This window comes from Molothrus aeneus, chromosome 3 (assembly GCF_037042795.1).
Source record: "Molothrus aeneus isolate 106 chromosome 3, BPBGC_Maene_1.0, whole genome shotgun sequence".
Lineage (NCBI taxonomy): Eukaryota > Metazoa > Chordata > Aves > Passeriformes > Icteridae > Molothrus > Molothrus aeneus.
This window is the reverse complement of record NC_089648.1, coordinates 113,336,090-113,360,450: the sequence shown is the minus strand read 5'-3', so window position 1 is coordinate 113,360,450 and position 24,361 is coordinate 113,336,090. Positions and strand designations below refer to the sequence as shown.

Sequence of the window (24,361 nt, the reverse complement as noted above, 5' to 3'; positions counted from 1 at the left end):
CTGGCCATAAGACTGGGCAAGAAACTAGCGGCCTGGGCTGCGATAACTGCTCCAGACTAGGCAAGACTGGGCAAGCAGAGATGTTGCGAGTAGCGGCGCGCTCTGACAGACCTCATCCCGCATGCTTAGATTATTTTTGGAACACACTGATCAGGGGAGAGCGCGAACGCAGTCCCCCACTACCACAAATTATGCAGTCGAGTTTCCCGCATTTGGGGAAATCGCAGGGGTCAGCACACCCGGAGTGCAAGGGATGAGCCTCGCCCTGGGAAAACCACCTGCCTGATCATGGTGTCTCCCCTGCCAGGTAAGTATGCCCGCACTCCCCCACCGCCCGCCTGCCCCGCCCGCCGCACGCCCGCCCAGCACACGCCCGGACCCGCCCCGGCCCCGGCACCGCCCGGCCCCGCGCTGCGCCCCGGCCCGCACGGCCCGGCCCGGCCCGGCCCGCGCCGAGCCCGCGGACGCGCCAGGACAGCGCGGGCTCGGCGCGGGCTCGGGCCCGGCATGCACCGCGCTGTGGGCTCTCATTTGCATGGACACGCCCCCAGCAGCGGCAGAGCCGTCACCGGCCCCGGGCGCTCCCGTCGGCCGTGGCCGGGACTGCGCCGTCTCCGTGCCCGCCGGACCCACGGGAGGGTGACCTGGACAGCTCCAGCTCTGCCTCTTGATATAAAATTTCGGCAGCCAAACCGAATTTTATTTTTATAACTTTTATTGTTATATCTTTTATTTTAAAGAAAAAAGCAAGCAGCACTTGGGTGGCTGGGTGGGTGGGGAGTCACCGCTCCCCTCACGGCGCACACCACTTACAAGTTCACCAGGGTATATTTACTGCTTTTAAGGCTACAACGCATTTTCCGGTGTGCTTGGTTAGTCCAAATCAGCAAATATCAATAAGCTGGTATCAGCCATTTCATAATCTTTCCAGATTGTTGCTGGCTTCCTGTCCTTACTGTGGTTGCCTGGAGGGAGGCATTTCACAGGGGTCTGCTACAGAATTTTTGTCTGGTACCAGTGCATCAAGCTTTCCATAATACATAAGCATTTAGTTGCTTTGTTGCAATATCCCGTAGCTTAACCACAACTTCCTCTATTTTATTCTAAGCATCAATCATTTTTGCTACCTCATCTCTTAACTCTACTGTACTTCTTCTATTTTTTTGATCGATGCTTTATTTGGCTATTCGGTCAGAAAGTTTCAAAACCATTCTTTGTAGTTATCCCAGGCTTATCCACTTTCAACACAGCAGATACAAGCATTTGCTGATTCCATTGCCAATTGACACGAATCACAAAAAACCAAATTGTTCACACTCTCCTTGCCGGGGCCAGGCCTCGTTTGTCCAGCCCCACCAAGCACTGACATCCCAGGTCGGTTCAGCTCCTGTCCCCGTGCCGTGGGGCTGGCCCCTGGCTCAGTCCAGCTCCTGTTCCAGCTCTTGTCCCCATGCCGTGGGGCTGGCCCCTGGCTCAGTCCAGCTCCTGTCCCCGTGTCGTGGGGCTGGCCCCTGGCTCAGTCCAGCTCCTGTTCCAGCTCCTGTCCCCGTGCCGTGGGGCTGGCCCCTGGCTCAGTCCAGCTCCTGTTCCAGCTCCTGTCCCCGTGCCGTGGGGCTGGCCCCCGGGTTGGTCCCGCTCCTGTTCCAGCTCCTGTCCCCGTGCCGTGGGGCTGGTCCCTGGCTCAGTCCAGCTCCTGTTCCAGCTCTTGTCTCCATGCCGTGGGGCTGGCCCCTGGTTCAGTCCAGCTCCTGTTCCAGCTCCTGTCCCCGTGCCGTGGGGCTGGCCCTTGGCTCAGTCCAGCTCCTGTCCCCGTGCCGTGGGGCTGGCCCCTGGCTCAGTCCAGCTCCTGTTCCAGCTCCTGTCCCCGTGCCGTGGGGCTGGCCCCCGGGTTGGTCCCGCTCCTGTTCCAGCTCCTGTCCCCGTGCCGTGGGGCTGGCCCCCGGGTTGGTCCAGCTCCTGTTCCAGCTCCTGTCCCCGTGCTGTGGGGCTGGCCCCTGGCTCAGTCCAGCTCCTGTTCCAGCTCCTGTCCCCGTGTTGTGGGGCTGGCCCCCGGGTTGGTCCCGCTCCTGTCCCCGTGCCGTGGGGCTGGCCCCTGGCTCAGTCCAGCTCCTGTCCCCGTGCCATGGGGCTGGCCCCCGGGTTGGTCCAGCTCCTGTTCCAGCTCCTGTCCCCGTGCCGTGGGGCTGGCCCCTGGCTCAGTCCAGCTCCTGTTCCAGCTCCTGTCCCCGTGTTGTGGGGCTGGCCCCTGGCTCAGTCCAGCTCCTGTTCCAGCTCCTGTCCCCGTGCCGTGGGGCTGGCCCCCGGGTTGGTCCAGCTCCTGTTCCAGCTCCTCTCCCCGTGCCATGGGGCTGGCCCCCAGGTTGGTCCCGCTCCTGTCCCCGTGCCGTGGAGCTGGCAAGGCCGGTGCTGTGTTTGCTGGCCATTGGCATGGCACTGCTGGACCAGAGTGACTCACATTGCCTTGCTCCCCCCCAGGAGCTGCGGCACAGGTGTGAGAAACAACTGTTCACTTTGAAAATTTAAAAAGGTCTATTAAACCTTAACAAAAACACAACAAAGGACTATATAAGGAAAAAGCTGCAGTGCTGGGAACTGCCCCTCGTGAATACCACGCAGCCAGTTCATCTTCAGGATGGGTGCTCAGTCTTTTATATCCCTGGGGTTGGATCAGCCCTCCCAAAGTCTGTCAGTCAGCTCTTCTTTGCCATTTATCAGTGGAAACTCCGTTCCTGTAACTGGATTGGAGCTCAGGTGTTGCCATGCCCACCCCCTGAGCACCCCCAAGCTTTTCCATCCCCACCTGCCCCATACAAGGGACACCTGTGCAGCTTCTTTGTACCTGTCCTAGACAGCCCAGGCTGTCTGATGGCAACAATACAGGGGGGAAAAAGGGAACTATGGGGAGAACAGAGGACATCTAAATTATAATAACCATGCATCACTAAAGCTTTTCTTAATATTCACACAGTAGTTATCCCTTAATTGCGAGACCAATCATCATTATCCACCTATAACACAGGGGTCCCTGGTGCCCAGGAGCTCAGGGCCCCTCATCACTGCAGCCTGGGTGTCCCATTGCCCCTACTTGGCTGCTTGGGGATGTGTGGAAACCCAGGGCACCACTGGGAACATTTCTCTGTCTGCTCTGGGGTGCCCTGACCCCCAGGGCAGCACTGACTCTGACCCTCATCCATGGAGAAAGTTTCCCGGACTTCAAGATAGACTGGAATCCACAGAAGTGTGAAATAGGTTATAGAGAGTAGCGCAGGTGCATCATTTGCTGAGAAATTGAGGTTTTGGGATTTTTAGTGCGTTGTGGATGGAAGCAAGATGGAGGGCACAGGGTGTTGTCCTGCATTTCTTCTTCTTGCATCTTCTTGCTTCTTCTTCATGGTTTGGGTGGCATTTTGAAATTGGGCAGAAAAGTCCACATTGTGGGCTCTGTGGGATCAGTTATTGGGTTAAAAGGGAAAATAATCCAGGTGTCAGCTCTTAATTGGGTGGTTTAGTCTTAAAAGACCTTGGAACAAGAGATTGTTGGCCATTTTGTGCCTTCTAATGAAAAGCTGCCGAACTCACAGTAGTGAGGCTGTTTTACTGATAAGAAATAATAAACACTTCAGTCCAAAGATGAATTACTGCCTCAAGTGCCTTCAATCCAGAGAAACCGACAGGGATGGGCTGTGCAATGACTGACAGCCTCCAGCCAGAGCCCTTCCCTCTCCTCTCCTCTCCTCTTCCTCCCCATCCCTTCATGCACTCAGGATTGCTCCTCTGGCCCCTGCCTGCCCCATCCAAGCCTCATTTCCAGGCTCTCAGGGTCCCGTTTGCCTCCAGGCTGGGGCAGCTGAACCCTCACGGACATTGACAACGACGCAAACATTGACAATGACACAAACATTGACAATGACAAACCCAACAAGACCTGGGTGCCGCCCAGCAGGTTCCTTACTCATCCTCCACGCTCAGAAGCCATTGCTTCCCATCTGAAAGCTTTGCTCCAGGTCTCCCAAGCAGTGGGAGCAGTTTGTACTGGATTTTGTGGAAGGGCATGTCTGTTCTCTGCCTTCGTTGTGCAGACAGGCAGCACGTGCCACGGCCTTGCAGGGGATCCTCGAGCAGCCAGCACATCCCTGAGAGCCCAACCAGCAGGGACAGGAGAGGAGCTGGGACTCGATTGGTTGCTCTGGATATGGATTGAAGGCACTCGAGACAGTAATTTGTGTTCGGACTGAAGTGTTTATTATTTCTTATCAGTCAGGGGTTATTTCTTATCGGGTATTATTTCTTATCAGTAAAACAGCCTCACTACTGTGAGTTCGGCAGCTTTTCATTAGAAGGCACAAAATGGCCAACAATCTCTTGTTCCAAGGTCTTTTAAGACTAAACCACCCAATTAAGAGCTGACACCTGGATTATTTTCCCTTTTAACCCAATAACTGATCCCACAGAGCCCACAATGGGGACTTTTCTGCCCAATTTCAAAATGCCACCCAAACCCATGAAGAAGAAGCAAGAAGAAGCATGAAGAAGAAATGCAGGACAACACCCTGTGCCTCCATCTTGCTTCCATCCACAACATACTAAAAATCCAAAAGTCTAAATTTCTCACCAAGTGGTAGACCTGTACTATCCTTTATAACCTATTTCACACTTTTGTGGATTCCAGTCTATCTTGAAGTCCGGGAAACTTTCTCCGTGGATGAGGGTCAGAGTCAGTGCTGCCCTGGGGGTCAGGGCACCCCAGAGCAGACACAGAAATGTTCCCAGTGGTGCCCTGGGTTTGCACAGGGCATGGTGCTGGCTTTGGGTGTGCAGGGCCCTGTGGGGTCGCGGTGGCTCTGGGGTGAAATGAGTAAATGAGCACCCCTCTGTTTGAGGGCCCCCTGCTTCCCCTTCGAATGTGAACGGGCATTTCCACAGCACTGTGTGCTCATGGGTGTTGGGAAAATCAATCCACAAACACCAGAGCTTTATGTCCAAAAAGGAGACAGAGGAGTCCCTTTTTGACTTTATTCCAATAAAGAGAGAGGCCATGGGGCATTTCCCTGGGATATCTCCAATTTTTGGAGGTTGCAGCCTCCTTTTTATCCCAATTTCCCAGCCACATTTCCCTTCTCTCTTTCCCCATTTCTGAGGTACTTGAGAGGTTCAGACTTCCCAAAACACCTGATACCAGAGATTTTCCCTCTAATGTGTAACCCTCCCTTTTAATTTTTAATTCTTATGGAATTTAGGGTTTTTTTTTCTTCCCCATTGTTTCTTTCAGCTTTCAATGTCTAATTTCATTTATCAGCAAACTCAAACTTTATTTGTAAAATCAAATATCTTTTTCCATTCCCCAATCAGTACAATCCTTCCCATGTTTTTTTTTATCACTCACTGGTAGTTTTACCTTCCAGCAGACCCACAGCTGGTTTGTAAAGACAAATCCACCATCCCTCTCACGGGCATGCCCTCCACAGGCTCTCACCATGCTGCTGCCCGTGCCCAGACCCCCTCGGTGCCGGGGTGGCTGGGCCATGAGCGGCTCCGTGCATGGAACGTGTGGAAGCGACCCTGTCACCCTGCGCTGAGCCCAGTACAAACCATTACACCCAGCGAGGTGCCACCGTGTCACCAGTGCTGAGCCCAGTACCAGCCCCTGCCACGCAGCGAGGTCCTGCGCAGCCCCGCCGGTCCCTCGGAGCCCGTGTCCCTTTCCCCGGGCAGGCCCAGCCAGCAGCGGAGCTCTCGGTGTCCCTGACACAGCCCTGGTCAGCCCCGGGCCCTGCGCTGCCCCGCGGCGCCTCTGCCGCTGGCGCTGCCGTGCTCTGACACCGAGTCCCGGGCAGCACCACGGCACCGGCACCGGCAGCGGGAAAGGGAACGGGAACGGAACCGGGACCGGGACCAGGACCCGGATCGGCACGGGCAGCCGGCTCGGTGGGCGAGGGGGCGGGGCCCGGAGAGGCCGGGCGGGGGGCGGGGCAGTGGGAGCGCGCGGCAGGAGCGGCACTAGCGGCGCGGGAGCGGTGAGTGGGCGTGTCCATGCAGATTTGTCCCCGCCGCGCGGTGCATGCCGGGCCCGAGCCCGCGCCGAGCCCGCGCTGTCCTGGCGCGTCCGCGGGCTCGGCGCGGGCCGGGCCGGGCCGGGCCGTGCGGGCCGGGGCGCAGCGCGGGGCCGGGCGGTGCCGGGGCCGGGGCGGGTCCGGGCGTGTGCTGGGCGGGCGTGCGGCGGGCGGGGCAGGCGGGCGGCGGGGGAGGTCGGGCATACTTACCTGGCAGGGGAGACACCATGATCAGGCAGGTGGTTTTCCCAGGGCGAGGCTCATCCCTTGCACTCCGGGTGTGCTGACCCCTGCGATTTCCCCAAATGCGGGAAACTCGACTGCATAATTTGTGGTAGTGGGGGACTGCGTTCGCGCTCTCCCCTGGTCTCGTGGTCAAGGATAGACTCACTGGAACGTCTCCTCCCGGCAGGCTACCATTTCCTTACCTTGTCAAACCGTTCCTCAAGGCGCGGTTAGTTCAGGATTTAGGAGTTGACTCGCAGCCGCCGCTCGGCGCGCTCGCTCTCTGCCTCTCTGCGCCCCTCGCTGTCCCGGCCGTGCGGAGCCGCCACCGACCCGCAGCCCCTCGCCTCCGCTCGCCTTTCGCCTCTTGCGCTCCCCGCTCCCGGCCCAGCAGCGCTCCAAGCGGCCCCGGCCCGCCCGAGCTCGGCTTGCCTTTAGGGCAAACTCCGCGCCCCGCTCCCATCGGCGCCACGGATGGCAGCAGAGATTCCCTCCGCATCGGCGCTGGGCGATGACACCCACCAAGCAAATGGAGACCCGCAGCACCTTTGGGTGCTCGTCGAGCAGCAATTGATTAGTACGGCACGAGGGATGTGAAAAATGTCTATTTTGTGATTGGCTTTTCGCAAATATTGAAATCAATATTATATGTGTTGTGCTAGAAAGTAATGCTGTATTAATTCTCTTACCTAGCGTGTTCAATCTAGTTTTAGGTTATAACAAAAGGTTAAAATAGAAACTATGCTATGTAGGATGCTTTTTTTAAAGAGGGGAATGAGGTGCTCTCACTGAGATAGCAGCCACAGGACACCTGAATCTTTCAGAGAAAAAGAATGTATTGCTCCAGTATCAGGAGAAACGAACTTCTTCCCACCTCGCTTGGGCAGCATGGCACCGTCAGGATTCGGAGGAAGAAGCTGACGATGAGCAGACAGAATCCTGTATTTGAATGGAATTTGTGCATCATGGATGAGGTGTATGAATATGCAACAGGCTATTGCTTTTAAGGGTTAATCCTCTGTTAACGGGTGTTATGAATAAGAAGCTTGAGTAGGCCAATATTCAAGCAGCAATCAATTTATTATTTAATATGGTAAAATATGAGCAATACAGGGCTGGGTACAGTGGGGGAAGTTTTCCCTCCAACTGCACACCGATAGTTGAGGGTTACAGGTATTTATAGGGGTACTCATCAGCTTTTTCAGCAGTTTCTATTTCCAATGTTTTACTCATCAGCAATTTTTATTCCAAATTATTCCATCACAATTCTATACACTATTGTGATCTTAGTTTCTCAGGATGTATCTCAAAAGGAGGATCCCAGATGGTGGCGGTCCAGTTTCCGAAAGAAGAAAGACGAATCCCATCTGGTGGAGTCCAGCTCCCCAGATGTGGGTCCACCTTTTAATTGCAGAGACTATAAATCTCACAACAGTGATGTCCAGCTTCCCTTTGGTCGAAACCATAAATCCTTGAGGTGATGTTCATCTTCCTTTCTCAAACTGTTTTTTCTCTGCTTCCATAAGGCGTGAGATAAGCATATTTCCTTTATATATATTCCAAAGCTATAGTTTAAAGGATACAAGTAATATTCTAAAATTATACTTCAAAAGGTTATTATTGCAGAGCTCTGTATGGATTAAATGCAAGCAAAAAGCAACATCCTTAACACCTTAATTCCAGTGCTCCTAAATCAACCAGGGCTAATTGCAAACAAAAGATAGGTTCAAAGGCCTTTTTCCATGCTTTATTTTCCTCAGTTATTATTAGAATTCACAGCTCTCCCATTGTCGGGGTCCACACATTTTGCATTCACAAATACACACGTCGCCTGTTTGTACCTGACACGGAACACAGCTTTGTATTTCACATGGGTGTCTTTTTTGGACTTGTGCTGCCCAGAAAAAGGTACCTGGACGTCCGTAACTCTTTGTTTGTATTGTCTCATATGTCCTAATTCAAATTGTCCAATTTATTATTACTACTCTAATAGTATTACTATTTTTATAACTATTTTAATTATATTAAATTTCTAAAATGTTAAAAACAGTTGATTGGCATTTTTCACAGGGATAACTCCTGCCCTTCTTGCAGGCCTTGATTATGAGAGGAAAGCTGTGTGCTAATGTCTTTACAAGTAATTCTGTGGGTGAAGCTATGGGTGTTACCATCCCTGAAATGGCTCCGAATGCCTGGACTGACTTTGGGCAGCAGGTTTGCTGCAGAGCCCAGAGGGTTTGGTTGCTGAAGGAGACAAGGGCCTGCACGAGGCTGAGTTCTGAACTTTGGGGTCAAATAACGGGTTCAAGGGGGGAATACGTGGTAGGCGGGTCGGGGGCACTGCACCTTCCTGGTGCCTCTGCCAATGGGGAAAGGAAGAGGGCGACATGCAGCTGGGAGCTGGGATAAAAGGAGGCTGCACCCTCCAAAAACCCGAGAGAGAAAACGCCACGGATGTGTGCTCCAGCAGACTCTCTGCCTTTATTCCAATAGTTGAAGAACTCCTCTACTGGAATATTACCAATATAGCTGGATGGGACGTGCCTTGGCTTGTCAGGCCCTTGGTGCTGAACCAAACTGGGGAACTGTGCTGTTTCACCCCACAGACACTTTTGGCTGGCTGGGTGTGTGGTGTTTCACCCCACAGACACTTTTGGCTGCCTGGGTGCTGCAGCTGGGCAGGTGGGCACAAGTCCAGGCCTGCAGGAGCTCTGGTGCTGCTGGGATGGAGCTTCCCCCCATAACAGGGGCTGCTCCTCAGGTTTATCTCTGGTGGAGAAGCTTTAAGGGGATGGTGAAGGAAAGGAGTTGGTTCTGATGGAGGGTTTGGATCCAGAGCTTTATTCTGGCCTCTGAATGCAGCACCAGCTCCAACAGAACTCCCTGAGCCCGTGGCTGCTGCTCCTTTGAACCCTGGAGAGAGGGGCAGGGAAGGGGCAGGGAGGCACCAAGCAGGGACAGGAGGGGAGGGACAAAGGGACAAAGGACACCTGGATGGCCCAATGCCCCCCAGGGGTAGAGGGCATCCTTTGAATCTGCCAATCACTCAATGCCCTTCTGGAATGCCAGGACTGACAGACAGTGCTGGGAGGGGAAAGGAGAGGTGACTGACACACCTGGGAGGGAATGATCAGGGGAGGGACCCGAGGTTCTGGGGTTAACCCTGAAATCACAACGCAAATCACAGACTGTGTAGGTGCCACCCTGTCGGTGTGCTGTCCTGGACTGTGCTGAGCCCAGTACAAACCATTACAGCCAGCGAGGTGCCACCGTGTCACCAGTGCTGAGCCCAGTACCAGCCCCTGCCACGCAGCGAGGTCCTGCGCAGCCCCGCCGGTCCCTCGGAGCCCGTGTCCCTTTCCCCGGGCAGGCCCAGCCAGCAGCGGAGCTCTCGGTGTCCCTGACACAGCCCTGGTCAGCCCCGGGCCCTGCGCTGCCCCGCGGCGCCTCTGCCGCTGGCGCTGCCGTGCTCTGACACCGAGTCCCGGGCAGCACCACGGCACCGGGACCTGGATCGGGAAAGGGAACGGGAACGGAACCGGGACCGGGACCAGGACCCGGATCGGCACGGGCAGCCGGCTCGGTGGGCGAGGGGGCGGGGCCCGGAGAGGCCGGGCGGGGGGCGGGGCAGTGGGAGCGCGCGGCAGGAGCGGCACTAGCGGCGCGGGAGCGGTGAGTGGGCGTGTCCATGCAGATTTGTCCCCGCCGCGCGGTGCATGCCGGGCCCGAGCCCGCGCCGAGCCCGCGCTGTCCTGGCGCGTCCGCGGGCTCGGCGCGGACCGGGCCGGGCCGGGCCGTGCGGGCCGGGGCGCAGCGCGGGGCCGGGCGGTGCCGGGGCCGGGGCGGGTCCGGGCGTGTGCTGGGCGGGCGTGCGGCGGGCGGGGCAGGCGGGCGGTGGGGGAGGTCGGGCATACTTACCTGGCAGGGGAGACACCATGATCAGGCAGGTGGTTTTCCCAGGGCGAGGCTCATCCCTTGCACTCCGGGTGTGCTGACCCCTGCGATTTCCCCAAATGCGGGAAACTCGACTGCATAATTTGTGGTAGTGGGGGACTGCGTTCGCGCTCTCCCCTGGTCTCGTGGTCAAGGACAGACTCAATGGAACACCTTCTCCCGGCAGGCTACCATTTCCTTACCTTGTCAAACCGTTCCTCAAGGCGCGGTTAGTTCAGGATTTAGGAGTTGACTCGCAGCCGCCGCTCGGCGCGCTCGCTCTCTGCCTCTCTGCGCCCCTCGCTGTCCCGGCCGTGAGGAGCCGCCACCGACCCGCAGCCCCTCGCCTCCGCTCGCCTTTCGCCTCTTGCGCTCCCTGCTCCCGGCCCAGCAGCGCTCCAAGCGGCCCCGGCCCGCCCAAGCTCGGCTTGCCTTTAGGGCAAACTCCGCGCCCCGCTCCCATCGGCGCCACGGATGGCAGCAGAGATTCCCTCCGCATCGGCGCTGGGCGATGACACCCACCAAGTAAATGGAGACCCGCAGCACCTTTGCGTGCTCCTTGACCAGGAATTGTTTAGTATGGCATGCCGGGCGCAGGAGGGATAACTCCTGCCTTTCGTGCGGGCCTTGGTCATGAAAGGAAAGGTGTGTGCTGATGTCTTTATAAATAGTTTTGTGGGTGAAGCTATGGGTGTTAACATCCCTGAAATGGCTCCGAATGCCTGGACTGACTTTGGGCAGCAGGTTTGCTGCAGAGCCCAGAGGGTTTGGTTGCTGAAGGAGACAAGGGCCTGCACGAGGCTGAGTTCTGAACTTTGGGGTCAAATAACGGGTTCAAGGGGGGAATACGTGGTAAGTGGGTCGGGGGCGCTGCCCTTTCTTGGTGCCTCTGCCAATGGGGAAACAGCGAGGGGCTGCGGGTCGGTGGCGGCTCCGCACGGCCGGGACAGCGAGGGGCGCAGAGAGGCAGAGAGCGAGCGCGCCGAGCGGCGGCTGCGAGTCAACTCCTAAATCCTGAACTAACCGCGCCTTGAGGAACGGTTTGACAAGGTAAGGAAATGGTAGCCTGCCGGGAGAAGGTGTTCCATTGAGTCTGTCCTTGACCACGAGACCAGGGGAGAGCGCGAACGCAGTCCCCCACTACCACAAATTATGCAGTCGAGTTTCCCGCATTTGGGGAAATCGCAGGGGTCAGCACACCCGGAGTGCAAGGGATGAGCCTCGCCCTGGGAAAACCACCTGCCTGATCATGGTGTCTCCCCTGCCAGGTAAGTATGCCCGACCTCCCCCACCGCCCGCCTGCCCCGCCCGCCGCACGCCCGCCCAGCACACGCCCGGACCCGCCCCGGCCCCGGCACCGCCCGGCCCCGCGCTGCGCCCCGGCCCGCACGGCCCGGCCCGGCCCGGTCCGCGCCGAGCCCGCGGACGCGCCAGGACAGCGCGGGCTCGGCGCGGGCTCGGGCCCGGCATGCACCGCGCGGCGGGGACAAATCTGCATGGACACGCCCACTCACCGCTCCCGCGCCGCTAGTGCCGCTCTTGCCGCGCGCTCCCACTGCCCCGCCCCCCGCCCGGCCTCTCCGGGCCCCGCCCCCTCGCCCACCCAACCGGCTGCCCGTGCCGATCCGGGTCCTGGTCCCGGTCCCGGTTCCGTTCCCGTTCCCTTTCCCGATCCAGGTCCCGGTGCCGGTGCCGTGGTGCTGCCCGGGACTCGGTGTCAGAGCACGGCAGCGCCAGCGGCAGAGGCGCCGCGGGGCAGCGCAGGGCCCGGGGCTGACCAGGGCTGTGTCAGGGACACCGAGAGCTCCGCTGCTGGCTGGGCCTGCCCGGGGAAAGGGACACGGGCTCCGAGGGACCGGCGGGGCTGCGCAGGACCTCGCTGCGTGGCAGGGGCTGGTACTGGGCTCAGCACTGGTGACACGGTGGCACCTCGCTGGGTGTAATGGTTTGTACTGGGCTCAGTACAGTCCGGGACAGCACACCGACAGGGTGGCACCTACACAGTCTGTGATTTGCGTTGTGATTTCAGGGTTAACCCCAGAACCTCGGGTCCCTCCCCTGATCATTCCCTCCCAGGTGTGTCAGTCACCTCTCCTTTCCCCTCCCAGCACTGTCTGTCAGTCCTGGCATTCCAGAAGGGCATTGAGTGTTTGGCAGATTCAAAGGATGCCCTCTGTCCCTGGGGGCCATTGGGCCATCCAGGTGTCCTTTGTCCCTTTGTCCCTCCCTCCTGTCCCTGCTTGGTGGCTCCCTGCCCCTTCCCTGCCCCTCTCCCCAGGGTTAAAGGAGCAGCAGCCACGGGCTCAGGGAGTTCTGTTGGAGCTGGTGCTGCATTCAGAGGCCTGAGGGCCAGAATAAAGCTCTGGATCCAAACCCTCCATCAGAACCGACTCCTTTCCTTCACCATCCCCTTAAAGCTTCTCCACCAGAGATAAACCTGAGGAGCAGCCCCTGTTATGGGGGGAAGCTCCATCCCAGCAGCACCAGAGCTCCTGCAGGCCTGGACTTGTGCCCACCTGCCCAGCTGCAGCACCCAGGCAGCCAAAAGTGTCTGTGGGGTGAAACACCACACACCCAGCCAGCCAAAAGTGTCTGTGGGGTGAAACAGCACAGTTCCCCAGTTTGGTTCAGCACCAAGGGCCTGACAAGCCAAGGCACGTCCCATCCAGCTATATTGGTAATATTCCAGTAGAGGAGTTCTTCAACTATTGGAATAAAGGCAGAGAGTCTGCTGGAGCACACATCCGTGGCGTTTTCTCTCTCGGGTTTTTGGAGGGTGCAGCCTCCTTTTATCCCAGCTCCCAGCTGCATGTCGCCCTCTTCCTTTCCCCATTGGCAGAGGCACCAGGAAGGTGCAGTGCCCCCGACCCGCCTACCACGTATTCCCCCCTTGAACCCGTTATTTGACCCCAAAGTTCAGAACTCAGCCTCGTGCAGGCCCTTGTCTCCTTCAGCAACCAAACCCTCTGGGCTCTGCAGCAAACCTGCTGCCCAAAGTCAGTCCAGGCATTCGGAGCCATTTCAGGGATGTTAACACCCATAGCTTCACCCACAGAATTACTTGTAAAGACATTAGCACACAGCTTTCCTCTCATAATCAAGGCCCGCAAGAAGGGCAGGAGTTATCCCTGTGAAAAATGCCAATCAACTGTTTTTAACATTTTAGAAATTTAATATAATTAAAATAGTTATAAAAATAGTAATACTATTAGAGTAGTAATAATAAATTGGACAATTTGAATTAGGACATATGAGACAATACAAACAAAGAGTTACGGACGTCCAGGTACCTTTTTCTGGGCAGCACAAGTCCAAAAAAGACACTAGTTTACAGAGGATTAACCCTTAAAAGCAATAGCCTGTTGCATATTCATACACCTCATCCATGATGCACAAATTCCATTCAAATACAGGATTCTGTCTGCTCATCGTCAGCTTCTTCCTCTGAATCCTGACGGTGCCATGCTGCCCAAGCGAGGTGGGAAGAAGTTCGTTTCTCCTGATAATGGAGCAATACATTCTTTTTCTCTGAAAGATTCAGGTGTCCTGTGGCTGCTATCTCAGTGAGAGCACCTCATTCCCCTCTTTAAAAAAAGCATCCTACATAGCATAGTTTCTATTTTAACCTTTTGTTATAACCTAAAACTAGATTGAACACGCTAGGTAAGAGAATTAATACAGCATTACTTTCTAGCACAACACATATAATATTGATTTCAATATTTGCGAAAAGCCAATCACAAAATAGACATTTTTCACATCCCTCGTGCCGTACTAATCAATTGCTGCTCGACGAGCACCCAAAGGTGCTGCGGGTCTCCATTTGCTTGGTGGGTGTCATCGCCCAGCGCCGATGCGGAGGGAATCTCTGCTGCCATCCGTGGCGCCGATGGGAGCGGGGCGCGGAGTTTGCCCTAAAGGCAAGCCGAGCTCGGGCGGGCCGGGGCCGCTTGGAGCGCTGCTGGGCCGGGAGCGGGGAGCGCAAGAGGCGAAAGGCGAGCGGAGGCGAGGGGCTGCGGGTCGGTGGCGGCTCCTCACGGCCGGGACAGCGAGGGGCGCAGAGAGGCAGAGAGCGAGCGCGCCGAGCGGCGGCTGCGAGTCAACTCCTAAATCCTGAACTAACCGCGCCTTGAGGAACGGTTTGACAAGGTAAGGAAATGGTAGCCTGCCGGGAGGAGGTGTTCCATTGAGTCTGTCCTTGACCACGAGACCAGGGGAGAGCGCGAACGCAGTCCCCCACTACCACAAATTATGCAGTCGAGTTTCCCGCATTTGGGGAAATCGCAGGGGTCAGCACACCCGGAGTGCAAGGGATGAGCCTCGCCCTGGGAAAACCACCTGCCTGATCATGGTGTCTCCCCTGCCAGGTAAGTATGCCCGCACTCCCCCACCGCCCGCCTGCCCCGCCCGCCGCACGCCCGCCCAGCACACGCCCGGACCCGCCCCGGCCCCGGCACCGCCCGGCCCCGCGCTGCGCCCCGGCCCGCACGGCCCGGCCCGGCCCGGCCCGCGCCGAGCCCGCGGACGCGCCAGGACAGCGCGGGCTCGGCGCGGGCTCGGGCCCGGCATGCACCGCGCGGCGGGGACAAATCTGCATGGACACGCCCACAAGTCCACACGGCACCGTCCCCTGCCCCGCCGTCATTTGCATGGCCACGCCCCCTTTTCCGTGTGCGCCGTCGGGACAGCGCCCCCTGGCGGCGCGGCGGAGTGCCCCCCCCAGCCCCCCCCTTCCCGGGCGCGTCGGGATCGTCCCGAACGGAACCGGACCCGGAACGGATCCAGAGCCCGAACGGATCCAGAACGGTACCTGATCCCGATCGGAACCGTATCCCGAACCGAACCGGATCCCGAACCGAACCAGATCGGAACCGGATTCTGAATGGATCCCGATCCCGAACGGAGCCGGATCCCGAACAGAACCAGATTCCAAAAGGATCCAGGACCCGGACAGATACAGACCCCAAACAGAACTGGATCCCGAACGGACCCAGACCCCAAACAGAACCAGATCACGATCAGATCCCAAACGGAAGCAGACCCCGAACATATCCCGATCCAGAACAGAACCAGTCCCCAAACGGCCCCCGGCCCGGCACGGGAAGCAGGCACGGCGCTGTCTCGCACGGTGCTGCTCGCACTCCGTGCCGGGTCTGGGATGGGAACTCCGGGAAGGACGCGGGGCAGAGAGGATGGGGATTGCCCAGGGGGTGCCCGCAGCCACGGGAGGGAGCACAAGGGGAGGAGAAGAGCCACAAGAAATGCCCAAATCTGTGCCAGGGGCAGAAATGACCAAATCTGTGCCAAGGACAGAAATGCCCAAATCTCTATCAGGGACAGAAATGACCAAATCTGTGTCAGGGGCAGAAATGCCCAAATCTGTGTCAGGGGCAGAAATGACCAAATCTGTGCCAAGGACAGAAATGACCAAATCTCTATCAGGGGCAGAAATGACCAAATCTGTGTCAGGGACAGAAATGCCCAAATCTGTGCCAGGGACAGAAATGACCAAATCTCTATCAGGGGCAGAAATGACCAAATCTGTGCCAGGGACAGAAATGACCAAATCTGTGCCAGGGGCAGAAATGACCAAATCTCTATCAGGGACAGAAATGACCAAATCTGTGCCAGGGGCAGAAATGACCAAATCTGTGCCAGGGCAGTGCAGGGGCAGAAGGCGAGGCCTGAGCAGGGGCAGCTCCTGAGCTGGGATTGACACCTCCAAAATATCACGGTGTGGGCTGCAGGCAGGACGGGCTGAGCACAGACACGAGGGAAAAGCACAAGAGGAAGAAGCTGGGCTGGGCTGAAGGGGACTGCAGGCATCTCCTGTCTCCCTGAATCCTTTGGGCCCACTTGAGCCGGGAATGGAGCCGTGGATTTTCCAGTGGACAGAACTGGAATATCCTGTTCTGTCCTTACTGGCTGTGAGGGACCTTGGAGTAAAAGGTTGGTGTTGTTCCTGCAGCAGCAGGAAATCCCCCAGGGCAGGAAATCCTCAGAGTAGGAAATCCCCCAGGGCAGGAAATCCCTCGGACATCCCATGGAATTCGGGTCTGGGAACGCAGAATGAGCCCATCGCTTTCTCCACGTGCCCGAGTGCCCTTTGCCACTGCTGGGGCAGGGTTTGCTGTGCAAGGTAAATGCACAATTAACTTTTCCAAGGTAAATGCACAATTAACTTTTCCAAATGACTCTGGGCAGTTTGCATATTCCCTGGAAAAGGCACAGAAAGTGCAGCTCTGCCCATTTACCCAGGGAAAGTTTTAGGGTTTGTCTTTGAGCGAGGTCCTAGGAGCTCTCAGAATTGATTACACCTGAGATAGCTCAGCTACCCCGAATGGCATCAAATCAGCAGGATGGCTTCTGAGGTAGCGTTGGAAACGGGAAAAGGTTTAATGAAAAGCAAAATAACAAAGCTCTTACAGAGAAAAACCGAGCCAGGGGCAAGATGTCCTTACTCCTACTAGAACACCCCACAAAATGATTATTTCCTTTGTTCTTTTCTTGTTCTCCTGAATTACCTAAATGAGACTTTTTAGCCTGTGTCTAATTAGGTAACCTCGGGTTTGAGGTGAAGTCTTAAAGGTCCTCTGAGGTGCCTGTTTACCAAACTGGGGAGAGAAACTCGTGGGCTCCTTGCCTTTTTAAACAGACAAAGAATAATTTAATCCCTGCCTCAACAGAGAGCACGTTCCTACATTTGGGTGCCCTCACAGCTCCGGTTTGGGCTTTGGGGACCCTGGGGCAAGAGAGAAACGTGGGACCCCAAAGGCTGAGCTGAAGCCGGGAGTCCAAGGGTGAGAAAAGACCAACCCCGATGGAATGAGAGCCCCAGCGAGGGGCTCTGGGCCTGGTCTCGGGCGCTCTGTGCTCACTCTGACCCCGAGATGTGCTCAAAGTCTCTGTTCCCAGCCCGGCGCTTGAAGAAGGAGCCAGAGCTCTTCATTTCTCGGTCTCAAGGGTGTTGATTGTTCCTTATCTATAAAATTCCTTCTCCTGCCCTGCCGAGGTCCGTCCAGCAGGACAGTCCAGGCACTCTGCCTGCCCCCAGGGCAGGGTTATGTCTTTATACTAAAAACTACCTGTACAATGTTTACAATAACTTCCCAATACCCATCACCTGTGTTAGACAGTGAGCTTCTACTCTAAACCAGTCCAAAAGTGCCACCATCACAGCAGAAGATGGAGGCCAAGAAGAAGAAGAAGCAGAAAGGCTGGACACGCCCAGATTCCTCCATCTTGCCCCCTGAACCCCCATTCTAAAACCCCAAAATCTATTTTTCACCCTGTGATAAATTCACTATCATTCTACTTAAACTGGCATGGCTTGTAATCCTTCATACAAGGTTGGGAATTGTTTTTGCCAAGGGCTCAATCAAAGGCCCAGGGGGCTTGGGCTCCGTGCCAGGGCCCCTGAGCCCCCTGGGCAGGGGCTTGAAGCCCCTAAAACAGTTACTTTCAAGAGATGATGGGTTAAAGCATAGAATATAAAGCAGTTATGGGAAATATTCAATGTTAAGAAATCACATAGAGCAATAAATTGAGTAAGGTATGGAACACAATGACAGGGAAGAGATAAGGACAGACAGTGATAAGTTAAGAACTGCTGGGTAAAGCACGTTTAGGGCCAACATGTCAAATTGACCCTGAGACCCTTGCCAAGGCCTGGAGACTAAGCCAACTACACCGGGAATTGACCAAATTTGGGGAGAGGTTCAAAAGTTTAAAGAGGAAGACTCCTCGAAGCTGATGAAGGCCGACAGGAACGACCCCTGAGAAGATCCTCAAAAGAGAAGTCCCCGCCCACGCTCCGCCTACACCACTCCCCATATGTATATGCATGAATATGATGTAATCCCAAACCTAAAATTGTATAAAAAGGTACGCTTTTGCTGTAAGGATTTAGAAATCCCATTTTAGGATTTCTCCGACGTCGTAATAAAATACCTCCTGCTTATTTGACTGAGTCTCTTAAGCAGTAATTTCTCGCCTTTTGGGGCAAAAATCGGCATCATTTCTGGCGACCCAGATGGGACGAAGCAGGGGATCCAGGATCTGAGGAGTCCCCTCGCTGGGTCCGGGGCTGGGACCCTCTGGGCGCCCCTGACGACTTTTTGTCAGAAGAGACTCCCCCTCGGACCAAGCGCTCTTTGGTGGACGAAGAGTTCCCTGCATCTCCTGCTTCTCCTGCTCCAAATTAAAGAGGTATTTTTTTTATCATTGTTCATTGGTTTTAGGATAAAGCGCTTTATGGGAACACGGGGTCAGACGTGACCACCGGAGGGTAAACCAGAGGACGCTCTGGTAAAGAATCCCTAATTGGTATTTTTGGGTACCTTTTGGTAATTGGTGTCTTTGCTAACCAGTAATTGATGCCTTTGGTGGGTACCTTTTGGTAATTGGTGTCTTTGCTAACCAGTAATTGATGCCTTTGGTGGGTACCTTTTGTTAATTGGTGTCTTTGCTAACCAGTAATTGATGCCTTTGGTGGGTACCTTTTGGTAATTGGTGTCTTTGCTAACCAGTAATTGATGCCTTTGGTGGGTACCTTTTGGTAATTGGTGTCTTTGCTAACCAGTAATTGATGCCTTTGGTGGGTACCTTTTGGTAATTGGTGTCTTTGCTAACCAGTAATTGATGCCTTTGGTGGGTACCTTTTGGTAATTGGTGTTTTTGTTAACCAGTAATTGATGTTTTTGGTGGGTACCTTTTGGTAATTGGTGTCTTTGCTAACCAGTAATTGATGCCTTTGGTGGGTACCTTTTGGTAATTGGAAGAAAAAAGGAAAAAAAAAAAAAGGAAAAAAAAAAAAAAAAAAAAAGAGGAAAAAAAAAAAAAAAGAAAAATAATAAGGAGAGTAAGAAAAAAAGAGGCAAGACTCTGATGCACTTGTTCTTCTTGTATTGATCTTGTTGGTTTGTTTGAAACTGTGATTTAAGGGTTAAAAAGAGTAGTCAGTTTTTGTTTTTATCTGAACTGAACTAAATTCCGGGACTCGGTCCAATTTTCTCCACTCCCTTGGAGGAACTTGGAAGGAGTGTATACGTTTTATACCTTTGTTTAACCCTGTTGTATGCTTTGATGTATTGACTGTAAGATTTTTGCAAAGGGACGAGTTTAGTGGTTTTTATGTTGTCTGAAATTTGTTGTGATATTATCGGCAAAACCGTACTATTGATTTACAGTTTTGCGAGTGTGTGACGGCCTGGAGCCGACCAATATCGGTATCTTACGGTCTGCCGGCGACATCTTACGGTAAAGCAGTGTATTCTGATAGAACGGAAAGGTAGGACAGTTTGAATGAATTGGCACCGTGTATGAGAGAGTGTGTCTGAGACGCAGCCCGGCTGCGAAGCGAGTGGGAGTCCGGCTCTGCAGTTCCTGTCCCTCGCGAGAGGCCAGGTCAGAAAAGGACGAAGCGCTTGGATATTGTATGAATGAGGTGCTAAGATAAACTGGTATATAGTGCTTGTGGGAAGGAGATTTACTTGGTGGGATAAGAAACACCGACCCAGAAAATAGCAATGGGGAGTCAACCGAGCAAAGATATAAATATGAAAACCCCCTTAGGATGTATTCTGAAGCATTGGAAGGACTTGGGGGGGATTCCAGGAGGAAATATAAGTAAAAAGACACTCCTTAAATACTGCACGCAGTGGTGGCCGTTGTATAAATTGGATGATGGTGAGAAATGGCCACCAGAGGGGACAATTAATTACAATACCATTTTACAACTAATGCTCTTCCTCCGCCGGCTCAATAAATGAGATGAAGTGATGTATGCAGACATGTTCTTCACCCTGAGGAATAAACCTGAGTGGCAAAAGGAGTGTGGAATTAATCCAGCCCCCCAAGACCCTCTGGTACTAGCCCTGGAAAAGGATAAGAAAGGCTCAAAACCTAAAGAACGTTGCTGCGATGCATGTAGCATTGGGCAGCGATGCCTTAAGCTAACAAGGAGGGACAGTGGAAAAGAGAGTGAAATAAGCCTGTGGGAATACCATCCAGGGCCCCTCCCCAAACCAGGAGAGGAACGAGAGGATCCGACCCCATTAAAAGAACTGGAACGATGGTGGAAATCTAAGTTTGAGTGCAGCCCTGATAAGTTAGACAAGAGTTGGGGGAAGGCTAGCCCGTTAAGGTCGGAAGATAACAGGGGAGAAGGCAGCCCACAGGGATTGGATAGTCCGCAGGGGTCGGGAAGCTACAGAGATGCTGGAAGCCCACCTAGATTAGAGATTGAGAGAGAGGAAGGCAGTCCGCCGGGAGCAGAGAGCCGAGGGGAGACGCGTAGCCCCCCCGAACTAAGCTTGTATGGGGACGGTAGCACACCCAGGAATGGAGGTGCTCGTAAAATGGAAACCAGCACACCAAAGACTGGGGACGAAAGCAACTCATCGGGAGGTGATGTCCCCAAATTGAGATACGGTGAAGAGAACAGTAATGAGACATGCGAGAGCGAGGCAGGGAGCAACTCACAGAGACTGAACATAGTAATTCAGATAGAAGATAAGAGAAGTGTAAGCGGAGTAGAAGATGAGAGGGACAGCAGCCCGGGACAGGATAAGAGCCGGCAGATACAAAGGAGGCAACAGACGCAGAACGAGAATCGGGTGGATTGTGTAATAGAGATAGGAGAGGAGACTGAAGAGCAGGAAGGGGGAAAAAGAAAAGAGAAGAGAAAGAATCGAGAAGGCACCGAGGTACAAGAAGAAGATCCCGGGGAAGGGATCAGCCACTCGTATTATACCAGATCTGTGGCACGGGAGGAAGCAAAGCAAAGAGAGGGGGGGAACCACACGATAGCTCCCCTCCGACAAGTTGTGCCAATGGTAGGGGAAAGGACAAGAGTAAAGGTGCCGTTCTCGACCAATGACTTAAATAATTAGAGGGATGAGGCAAAGAATTTTAGAAGGAATCCGGAGGGAGTAGCAAAGAGGTTTGAATTAATGGTAAAGAATTTGGATATTGATTGGGAGGATATAGAGGTGATGTTGTCAGAGCTGACAGATACAGAAAGGGAACTCGTATTGGAAGCAAGAAAGCGACATGCTCAACTATTATCGGGGAGACTAGAAGATAATTTTCCCAGCAGCAAACCAGAATGGGACCCGGGCAATGCAGACCACTATCAGCGGTTAGTGCAGTATAGAAAACTGATAGCAATGGGCTTGCGTAACGCGATCCCCAAGGCTATCAATTGGTCAATGCTATATGACATCAGGCAGGGAAAGGATGAGACCCCATCAGAGTTCTTGGATAGACTTAGGGCAGCCATGAGACAATACACACCCCTGGACCCAGCGACGGAAGAAGAGAAACAACACCTGTTAGGATTAATGATGGGACAAAGTAATCCAGACATCAGGAAGAAATTGCAAAAGCTTGAGCATCCAGCAAATAAAAACCTGGAGACACTGCTAAATGAGGCATGGAAGGTGTATAATAATAGGGAAATTGAGGAGAAGAAAAAGGAGGACAGGAGGATAGCTCGAGTGGTGGCTGTAGCCGTGGCAGCTCAGAATACAGGTTACTCGGGACCTGGAACCAGGGGAAGAGGTAGAGGCAATCCGGCAAGAGGGGGGGGGGAGACTCCAACCCCACCCAACTAGAGTGGGGCCAAACCAGTGTGCGTACTGCCTGAAAATGGGACACTGGAAGCAGGAATGCCCCCAGTTAAGGGAGAGACTATTGGGCACTACTACGGCCACACAACAGGATAACGACTGAGGGGGACCGGTGGGCCGTTCCCTAGCAGACCCACTGGTTAAAATAGAGCTAGGAGAAGGTGAAAAGGAATTGGACTTTTTGATTGATACGGGAGCAACCTTTTCGGTTCTAAATCAGGAATTGGTACCTAAAAGTGATGAATTTGTGCAAGTTGTGGGAGCAACAGGCCAACCAGAAAAAGCTTACTTTTTGAAACCCATCAAATACAAAATTGGGAAACAAATGGGAATTCATCAGTTCCTGTATTTACCAAATTCGCCAAAGCCCTTATTGGGGAGAGACCTATTGGAGAATTTGAGAGCCATAATAAAGTTCAACAAAGACAAATTGGAATTCCAAGTAAATGAGGAACAGCTGATCACAGCTCTAAGCCTGACAATCAGCTGTGTGGAACCCAAGCCTGAGAATCACAACATCAGGCGAATCCTAAGTGAAGTATACCCACTAGTATGGGCTACTGATACACCTGGGAAATCAAAACAAGCAACACCTATCATTATTGAACTTATACCTGGAGCAAGGCCGGTGGTTAGGAAACAATACCCACTGAGGTTAGAGGATAGAAAGGGAATCGAGCCCATAATTAAAAGGTTCTTAGAATTAGGATTATTGATAGAATGTGAATCAGATTTTAACACCCCAATTCTGCCAGTAAAGAAACCTAACGGAACTTATAGATTAGTCCAAGACTTGAGAGCAGTAAATGAGATAACCAAGACATTACATCCGGTAGTTGCTAACCCATACACGCTTTTAACTAAACTGAAAGATAGTTTGACATGGTTCACCGTATTGGATTTGAAAGACGCATTCTTCTGCCTTCCTTTAGCTCCTGAGAGTCAAAAGATTTTTGCCTTTGAGTGGGAATTTGTGGATAGAGGAAGAAAGACCCAACTTACGTGGACAGTATTGCCCCAAGGATGGTGTAACTCCCCCACGATTTTCGGGAATCAGTTAGCCAAAGAGTTAGAGCAGTGGGAAAGGCCGCTGGGAGATGGCACTCTCCTACAGTACGTAGACGACCTCCTAATAGCAACAGTGACAGAGGAAGAGTGCATTGCATGGACTATTTCCCTGTTAAACTTTCTGGGTTTAAGTGGATATCGAGTCTCCCAACAGAAAGCGCAGCTGGTGCAAAAAGAAGTGGTGTACCTGGGATACGAAGTCTCCAGAGGACAGCGATCCCTGGGAGCAGCCAGAAAAGAGGCCATCTGCCAGATGCCTAAACCAGAGACGGTGAGAGAACTGCGTGCCTTCCTGGGGATGACAGGTTGGTGTCGGCTATGGATCTACCAGTACGGGATGCTCGCTAAACCGCTGTATGATTTGTTGAAGGAGACCAAGAGTGTCCTAGTTTGGACTCCCGAAGCAGAGGGGGCCTTCAAAAAGCTGAAACAAGAGCTAATGAGAGCACCAGCTTTAGGTCTCCCAGATGTATCAAAACCATTCTGGCTGTTCTCCCACGAGCGACAGGGGATGGCCCTAGGAGTCCTGGCACAGCAGTTAGGACCACGTAAGAGAGCTGTGGCCTACTTCTCCAAACAGTTGGATGAAGTAAGCAAGGGATGGCCTGGCTGCCTGAGAGCGGTGGCCGCAGTAATCATTAATATCGAAGAGGCCAGGAAACTCACGCTCGGCCAAAAGGTAACGGTGCTGGTGTCTCACACCGTCTCAGCTGTGTTGGAGCAGAAAAGTAACCACTGGCTGTCACCTTCCAGATTTTTAAAATACCAGGCCATTTTGGCTGAGTCAGATGACGTGACTATTCAGGTCACTAACATTGTGAACCCAGCTTTATTCCTAGAAGGGAGAGCCCCAGCAGAGCCGATCGAGCACGACTGCCTGGAAACAATTGAGGCCGTCTACTCCAGCCGCCCGGACCTCAAAGAAGAACCATTCGAAGATGCGGACGACTGGTTCACGGATGGAAGCAGCTTCGTGAGGCAGGGAGTGAGAATGGCCGGCTATGCAATTACCACCGCAGAAGAGGTAATTGAGTCGAACCCTTTACCCGCAGGGACTTCAGCCCAGAAGGCAGAACTGATAGCTCTGATTCGAGCCCTGGAATTGGCGGAGAACATGCGGATCAACATATGGACAGACTCTAAGTATGCCTTTTCCGTCGTACATGCTCATGGGGCCATCTGGAAAGAAAGGGGACTGTTAACTGCTCAAGGAAAAACAGTCAAACACGCAAAAGAGGTCCTGCGACTGCTGGAAGCAGTCCAGCTCCCAGCACAGGTGGCCATAATGCATTGTAAGGGACATTTAAAGGGGGACACTATCCCGGAGATAAGGAATAGAAAAGCAGACGCAGAGGCTAAATTAGCTGCTGCAAGAACTGAAGAAATAAAAGTAGCAGCTCTAGTACCAGGTGAGTTAGACACAAATTTTCGGCCAGAATATCAGGAGTCAGATCA

At 53.9% G+C, this 24,361-nt stretch overlaps 5 non-coding genes across 5 annotated transcripts; 2 read left to right on the top strand and 3 right to left on the bottom strand.

Moving 5' to 3' along the window:
- Positions 1–151: 151 nt before the first annotated feature.
- LOC136555297 (U1 spliceosomal RNA) lies at positions 152–315 on the bottom strand. The gene has a single exon (XR_010783455.1). It is a non-coding gene; the product is annotated as a U1 spliceosomal RNA (small nuclear RNA).
- Positions 316–6,252: 5,937 nt separating this feature from the next.
- LOC136555296 (U1 spliceosomal RNA) lies at positions 6,253–6,416 on the top strand. Its single transcript, XR_010783454.1, has one exon. It is a non-coding gene; the product is annotated as a U1 spliceosomal RNA (small nuclear RNA).
- Positions 6,417–10,185: 3,769 nt separating this feature from the next.
- Positions 10,186–10,349, top strand: LOC136555295 (U1 spliceosomal RNA). The gene has a single exon (XR_010783453.1). It is a non-coding gene; the product is annotated as a U1 spliceosomal RNA (small nuclear RNA).
- Positions 10,350–11,320: 971 nt separating this feature from the next.
- Positions 11,321–11,484, bottom strand: LOC136555315 (U1 spliceosomal RNA). The gene has a single exon (XR_010783472.1). It is a non-coding gene; the product is annotated as a U1 spliceosomal RNA (small nuclear RNA).
- A 2,935-nt stretch (positions 11,485–14,419) lies between these two features.
- On the bottom strand, positions 14,420–14,583 carry LOC136555314 (U1 spliceosomal RNA). The gene has a single exon (XR_010783471.1). It is a non-coding gene; the product is annotated as a U1 spliceosomal RNA (small nuclear RNA).
- Between the last annotated feature and the right edge of the window lie 9,778 nt (positions 14,584–24,361).